Raw genomic sequence first — 8,200 nt, forward strand, 5'->3', positions numbered from 1 at the left:
AGTTCTTCGTACCTCTTCTTTAATAAACTACGTCTGTAAGAAAATATGTTACCCTGGTGAATCTTTTCTTCCCATGAATAATAATTTAAAAATTTAGCTCAGTCAAACACTCACATCACTGTATATAATGTCTTCTGTAAGCAGAAAGATATTGAAACAATGAGAAAGATCAGACGAGCAAATATAAATGAGATTTTAGCAAAGGAATAGATTGCATGAAAGTAATACAGAAGCCAGTAAATTTAAAGAAAAATGGTTAGGAATAATAGATTTGATGGCAGTATACAGATATAGTATTAGTTTTTGGCTGTTTTCATACTGGGTCCTAAGAAACACTTGAGGTAATTCTTAAAAATAGAAATTCTAGGGCCCAATTCCAGATCAAAATCCTGGGGTGGAGGTGGGGGAAAAAGAGTCATCCCAAGTGAATCTTACATTTAAGCACATTCGAGAAGCACTGGGTGAAAGAATGCTTATTCGTATGAGTAATACAGGAGGTATGGAGATGATAATATTAGGCAGTTGGAAGTCTTCATGTAATTATTCACCCAGAGACAGCAGCACTAAAACCTACTGTATACTCATGGTTGTGTTTTTGTCATTTTCCATTGCTTCTTGTATGTGTGTATATATATATATACACACACACACACACAAATACATATATGTATATGATCAGAATTCAACAACTACATTAGATGAAAGGTTTAAAAGTTTAAATATTTTAGAAGTTCCTCAACTGAGATTTTTTGTTAATTTATTAACTCTGAGGGGCTGTTTCTTTTACTTATGTGCATGCACGTGCACGCACACATTCACACGGTTCCATGGCAGCAAAGAAATTCTCACATTCCAAATATGTCTTAGTGAAGCATGATAGTTAAGAATTCTCAATATTTTAACGTTACTTAGAGCACCAGTAGGTAGGTTACCCTGGCCCCATTCCCAGAATTTAACAGTAGGGGCCTTGTGAAATGCTAAACGATGTGTATAACAGTATTCAGGCTCTCCAAGAGCCAATCCGTCAAAACATTTGCTGCTTTGAAAATGTGTTCTTCAAAAAAATGGGCATATGGAACTTATTACTCTGCTTGGTGGAGTTCAGGCAGCAGGGTCCAAAGTAAGCACAAAAACCTTTTGAGGACACAATCCTACCTAAAGGTAGCAGGGTCTCTAAAACTGTCCTTCCATGACCCAAGAGGTATAGAAGTCTCATGGGAAATAGCAGAGTTCCAAAGATTTTCCTGTAATTCAAGGATTAGAATAGCTCAAAACTAGGTAGAAGCTTTTACAAAAAAAAAAAAAACCAAAAAGTAATATTTAAATAGAGAATTTATAAAATATTTGACTCGTTTTGGTAAATGATCCCTCAATTGGTATCTCTTTATCATCCACTTCTAGCACAGTCTTTGGTCCATAGTTGATGTTTAATAATTATTTGTGAACAAATAAGTCAGTGACATTTTACTGCTGTATATTCAAGAAGAATTTAGAATGTATAGCTACATACTTGTGGAAATTTCACCAATGAAAGGGAGACTGAATTCTCTAATCTCCATGGGAAATAAATATTTTCACAAAGAAGAGAACCATCAAAAGAAGGACCATGATTAGCTTACCCTTACTTTTTCTCTCCCTATTGACACCCATGTCATCTGGATTTAAATGAGTATATATATATATATATATGCAATTTACATGTTCTTAATATTTAATGAAATATATTTTAACATTTCAATACAATATTAAATACAGGAAGGTGATATTTAAAATATATTTTAATATTTCAATTAAATATTAAATACAGGAAGCCAATTGATAGAATTTGCAAAGAATTAACTTACTTTTCTTTGAAACTGTGTAACATTTGTTGTACTAGCTATTAAAATAATACAATTTACACTAGTAGAAAGTACAGGAAATGCTAGTATCAGCCCTGGCAGACAAGAACAGAATTTAGTTTTTGAAGCTGCGAAGGCTCAAACTTCTTGCTGTGTTTCATTATGCATAACTGAAATTCTTCACAGTTACAAAAGTGTAAACTTCTCTTGATTGCATCAATATGTACTTGGAACAGGGGGATATGTAGGTCAGAGCTTGTGAAGGAACTCTGTAGCTACATTTACATTTGCTTTGAAGGAATAAAAGTAAATCCATAAAGTGTGCCTTTGTTTTTTTGGTAAAAACCATGCAAGCATTCCGCTTTTAACTTCTTTTGGATCACAGGATGGATTTATCTTCCTCATTGAAAAACTCCCCTTGCTTGAAACTTCCTCACAGTTACAGATTTTTTTTTTTTCCACTAGAGTGTTTGATCATTTGAATAGCACTGTATGGACCACTCTTTGATGGTTTATATTCTCCCAACGTGATGCTCACTTCTGTTCATTACCTTATTTTTCATTATTTCATAATTTGTCTTTTTGTATTTTATGACTGCTTCCTCTGGGATTTTTTTTTTTTTCCTAGAAAAATGACAAGAATGATCCACATAAGTCCATAAGAGAGGCTGTAAAATAAACATTATACCATGTGTGGGGTAAAAAAATAAATAAATAACTGCAAATGGCTGTTCTCACTTTCTGGCATTTACACACATGGCCATCTGTTTGAGGGCTGTTTTAAATGGCTGTTTTCCAACATTTATGTAACTGGCCAATTGAAAGGAAATGACATCATCAAGTTTCCTGAAGGCTATAGCAGGAGCCTTGAAAAAGTTCGGAAACAAATTGCTTAGTAAAGAGAAAGATGTTTTTCAAATGTCTCTTTTTTATATGTACTTCTTTCTTATTTCTAGCATTTCTAACATTTTCCCCCTTTTTCTGTACATTCTGTGTTTACACCCCTCAATAGTTGCACAGTCTACTTTGGAGCTTCTCTAAATTGTGAGGGAGTTAAAGAGAAAAATACCCTCTTTGTTGAGTCTGTACAATCTGGTCCGAATGTGCTGAAAACCATTTCTGCACATTTTTCTGACCTACTTAATATCCAAGAATGGACTTGATTGACTTTGTCACTCAAATGACGGCAGATTTTGAACTTGTAGACCTAGGCCTTGAAAAGCATGGAAATAATTCTGGGTAGACATAGACTGTTCTGCTACCAAGGCACTGCTGTAACTACCCCCTCACAGCGCAACCCATAGAGTATGACTGGGTGAAGAGGAACATTTGGAAAGTTTTTCAAATTTGTTGGAAACACCAAGAAATCAAAGGTAGGAAGGGAAAAGGTTTGTATTTTTATTTTTATATACTTTTAAGTTCAGAGGTACATGTGCAGGTTTGTTACATAGGTAAACATGTGTCATGGAGGTTTGCTATATACATTATTCCATTACCCAGGTATTAAGCCTAATACCCATTAGTTATTTTTCCTAAGCCTCTCCCTCCTCCCCACCCACTATCCTCTAATAGACTCCAGTGTGTGTTGTGCCTCTCTATGTGTCCATGTGTTCTGATCATTTAACTCCCACTTGTGAGAACATGTGGCGTTTGGTTTTCTATTCCTGCATTAGTTTTCTAAGGATAATGGCCTCCAGCTCCATCCTTGTTCCTGCAAAAGCCATGATCTCATTTTTTTATGGCTGCATAGTATTCCATGGTGTATATGTACCACATTTTGTTTATCCAGTGTATCACTGATGGGCTTTTATGCTGACTCCTTGTCTTTGCTATTGTGAATAGTGCTGCAATCAAAATATGCATGCATGTGTCTTTATAATAGAATGATTTATATTCCTTTGGGTATATACCCAGTAAGGGGACTGTTGGGTCAAATGGTAATTCTGTTTTTAGGTCTTTGAGGAATCACCACACTGTCTTCCACATGGAAAGGACACAAATGGTTGAACTGATTTACATTCCCACCAACTGTGTATAAGTGTGCCTTTTTCTCCACAACCAGGTCAGCGTCTGCTATTTTTTGCCTTTTTAATAAAGCTATTCTGACAGGTGCGAGATGGTATCGTATTGTGGTTTTGGTTTGCATTTCTCTAATGATTGGTGATGTGAGTTTATTTTCATATGATTGTTGGCTGCCTGTCTGTCTTCTTTTCAGAAGTGTCTGTTCATGTTCTTTGCCCACTATTTAATGGGGGTGTTTGTCTTTTTCTTGTAAATTTGTTTAGGTTCCTTCTAGATGCTGCATGTTAGACTTTGTCAGGTGCATAGTTTGCAAAAACTTTCTCCCATTTTGTAGGTTGTCTGTTTACTCTGTTGATAGTTTATTTTGAGGTGCAGAAGCTCTTCAGTTTAATTAGATCCCATTTGTCAATTTTTGCTTTTGTTGCAATTGCTTTTGGCTTTCCCATCATGTTTTTATAGCATAGTTTACAGATCTCCTTGTCCCTGAGTCTCTCAGTAATTTGGACCACTGGACCAAAGAGTTCTTTCATCTGATTCCAAAATTAAGCCATCTCTTGGGAAAACCTAGCAGCTGCATTTAAGGCTCACATTTGTATGGAAAAAGTATTACTGTTAGAGAAAATTAAGTTTACCTGCTCTTCAAACTTTCTTGGGAGGTCAGAGCAAATAGTTCATCTAAGTAGCAATCTACTTAAGCTCCTATATTAAAAACTTTTTGGAATTTTTAAATGCCTTCATACAATTTCAATCTACTGTGGCATTCTATTCTACCAGAATGTTGCAGTTGCTTGCCTGAATCACCATTCTTTCAAGTTAGGAGGGGAGCATCACTTAAAAATTGTGCCCTTTCCACATTGCCTGCACTTGTTTGAAATTTTCTCCCCCTCCTGCTTCCTTCTCCTCCTCTTTTCATCATCACTGTGGGTAGGAGACATGGTTGGTGCTCCACCAGATTTCATTTGCCAGCTAGTGCATCTGTACTCAGGTGTTTTGGGTTCTTTCTGGAGGCTCGCCCTTTGCTTATAGGAGCCACCTGCTGGGGTTACAGCACCACCTTTCCCCACCCTTCTGGGTCACCAATGGCTGACTGGTCTGGGGGTACAAAAGCCTGGGCACATATCCTCAAGGTGAAACAAGGTTGTTTCTTGGGGGGTGTGATTGTCGGAGGTGTGATTTATGCCCCAGTTTCTTGGGCATCAGCCAAGGTTATATTTTATCTGAGACGACATCTCTCCTTTGCTATTTCCCCCTCACTGTTCAGTTTAATCTACTGCCTTCTAGGTGTTTCCTAAAGATCACTCCTTCCATACATCACATATATCTGAAGCCCTTTCTTGGTCTCTGCTTTTAAGGACCCCTATCTAAGACACTGTGATTACCAACGATGATATCTGAGTGATGAGTCTACAAAATCCTATGTTACAAGAGTCCAAAGCATGAGGAGGGTCTCTATCAGGGTAGATGGCAAGGGAAGGGATGCGCTTGTGAGGTTGTGAGTCAACAGCAGTATCTAAGGGAAAACATTTAAGGTGAGAGTTTAAGAAAGAAGGAAACATTGGTACTTGTTAGGTTACTTGACAGAATTTAATTAAGTTAGTAAAAATTGCAGAGGTAGATGAAAAATTGTTTCTTGGATAAGAAAAAAAATAACACTTATGATTGAAGAAAATTTGGAAAACACAGAAAAGTGTAAAAATATATCAAAATCACCTGTAATTCTACTCTCCAAATATCACCCCTATTTTGGTATATTTCCTTCCAATTTCGATGTATTTATCTTCCTATCTCTGTATTTTATTCATACAATTTACATTTATAAATTGAGAATTGCTACATATATAATTTAACATCCTTCATTTTCTTCCTGAACCTTACATACATTTTTATGCCGTGTAGTACTCCTTGAAAATCTGATAATATTAAGTTCTATAGACTTGCCATAATATAAATATATACATATAATCAGAATATAGGTTACTGTCATTTTTTTGCTGTTTAGAGCACTGCTATAAGAATAATAGCCTTGAATATAAATCTTGGTGTTCATTTTAGATTTACATTTATAAGCTACATTTACTGTAGTTGTATTACTGGGTCAGATGTATGAACATTTTAAATAACTTGCCAGCTTATGTTCTAATTTTCGTCAACATAATGCCAATTATTTTCCAAAAAATATGTGCCAATATATAAATGCTCCAATAAAAATACCACTTTATAATGCCATTAGTAACATTCCATATTAAATTTTTTTAGCAAATTTTGTACTTAACATTATATTTAATTTTTAAAAATTTTTACTTTTTAAAAATACATGATGCTTGGATTTTTTGTCCTTCTTAAAGACAAAAAACTTTTTATTGTTGTTACTGTAGAATAAGCATGTTATTGATTGCCTTTTTTCTTTTAGTAACGCCTTTTGCAGGCCTCTAAACAGATGCCCCATACAAACTGTATATTTCAAAAACATACAAACAGGTTAAATTGCTGGGGGAAGAGGGAAGAAAAAGGTTCAATCAACTCATTTTTGCAGGGCATGAGATGCAAGCAATCAGTTGAATTCCTTCACTTCATTACAGTCAATCAAATCTTTATTTCAGTTGAATTGTCTTAATATGTTGACATGCCACATCACAAACACAACTACTTATGTTTTTGTCTTAGCGACATTTCATCCCTAAATTAACATTACTGCCTATCTGAGTGATCCAGAAATTATGCTCAATATTAGTAGGACTTAGTAAAAGTAAGAGCATAAAAGTAAATATGGTATAAGCAAATTTAATAGAACTCAAAAATATCATGTGGCAAGAAGGAGCATGCAAATGACAGAATGACAGTGAGGGGGCTGAACGGGGAAACGCAGAAGGCAAGGAGTGTATAGGGTGCATGTGAACAGCCATGCAGTGCTATGCAAGCCATGGGAAAAGGGCATGAACCATCTTCAGATTTTTCCTTTATCTCTCAAACGGTTTCTTATGGAATGGGTCTGGTATGTTCTCTATTTTATAATGCACCAAGTGATGTGTAAGTAAGAATGTGATGCTGTAATGGTTAATTCACTCATCTAATATGTATGATACTATAAATAATGCCCCAATTCTTTGATTGAGCTACAATGGTGACTAAATTGTACATGTATTTTTGCTAATATAGAATATGAATCTGTATGCGTGTGATTTCAATAGAAAAATCATTTTTAATTTTTAATTAATTACAGGTTTGTTAACAGCATGAAGACTACAAGAAAAAGAATGGAAGAAAGAAGTGAAAGAGAAACAAATAGGGGAAGGGATCTCTTGGATGACTGGGAAGGAAAGGAAAACCAGAAAAAGCAGTCAGGACGAATGCCTGACAAAAAACTCTGCTGCAGTGACACTTTGACAGGAAGCAGATTCAAACTTTCTATGACTGAACAGGATATTTTCCATTTGTTGCTCTTTTGATACCCAAGCTCCTCAATGGTGGTCTTCTTCAATGAGACACTTTCACTGGTGATCATATTGTTGCTTCTTTTTGTTTTTTTTTTTTTTAAGTATGTTGCTGCTGTACTTTTAAGAAAGTTGTGTTTTATCTTAGTACTTTGATGTTCATAAATGGTATAAAGCATAATTTTACCAATAGCTTTAATGGAATACTTTTTTACAAACAAAATAAAACTTGATCTTCTTCCACCCTATCCCCACATCAGAACTAATTTTACTACATTTTATTTTTCAAAAACTATTAATTCAGTCAATTAATATTGACTTTGGACTACATTGGGTCATTTTTAATGAATTGCTCTGGTACAGCTTTATTTTGTCATGTCCTTTGTTCTTGCTCTTTCTTGTCTACCTACCAGTTAAAATATGAAACTCACGAAGTATTTAGCTCCCTGGATAGTGATTGCTATCCAGGATGAATCATGCAAACTTTCATATTGTCTAAACTATAATTCAGAAATATAATATGGCTTAAATGGGAACTTGGGGCTAATGTTTAACAAGTGTGCACCATACTTTATCAGTTCTCTAAGATTTGTTTTCTACAAACAAAATGTTTATGTCATGGGCTACCTTTAAGTGGTAATTCTAAAGGCCCTTTCTGACTTGTTTATTAACTTTTTCAAGTCTTCAGGCCGCTGAGTTATTTGGTGCACAGAGTAATACCAAATCATGTCTGAGAAAGGCTCCATGATTCCCAAAGTGCCCGATTTTCCACTTCTTCCTATAAGAAGTAGTAACAGATATGCTAAATGAACTGGGGAAATAAGAATTAAGCCTATGGCTAGTTTAAACTTTCCTATGGAAAGATTTTAATGTTTCCAAGTAGACAGTTCGACTGAGACCATTTTA

General features: G+C 35.1%; 1 long non-coding RNA gene across 1 annotated transcript; it reads left to right on the plus strand.

Annotated features, from left to right (window-relative positions):
- The first annotated feature begins 2,704 nt into the window (after positions 1–2,704).
- LOC112625704 lies at positions 2,705–7,542 on the plus strand. Its single transcript, XR_003119754.1, has 3 exons — positions 2,705–2,736; positions 3,795–3,903; positions 7,084–7,542. It is a non-coding gene; the product is annotated as an uncharacterized LOC112625704 (long non-coding RNA).
- The last annotated feature ends 658 nt before the right edge of the window (positions 7,543–8,200 follow it).

Source organism: Theropithecus gelada, chromosome 6 (genome assembly GCF_003255815.1).
Source record: "Theropithecus gelada isolate Dixy chromosome 6, Tgel_1.0, whole genome shotgun sequence".
NCBI lineage: Eukaryota > Metazoa > Chordata > Mammalia > Primates > Cercopithecidae > Theropithecus > Theropithecus gelada.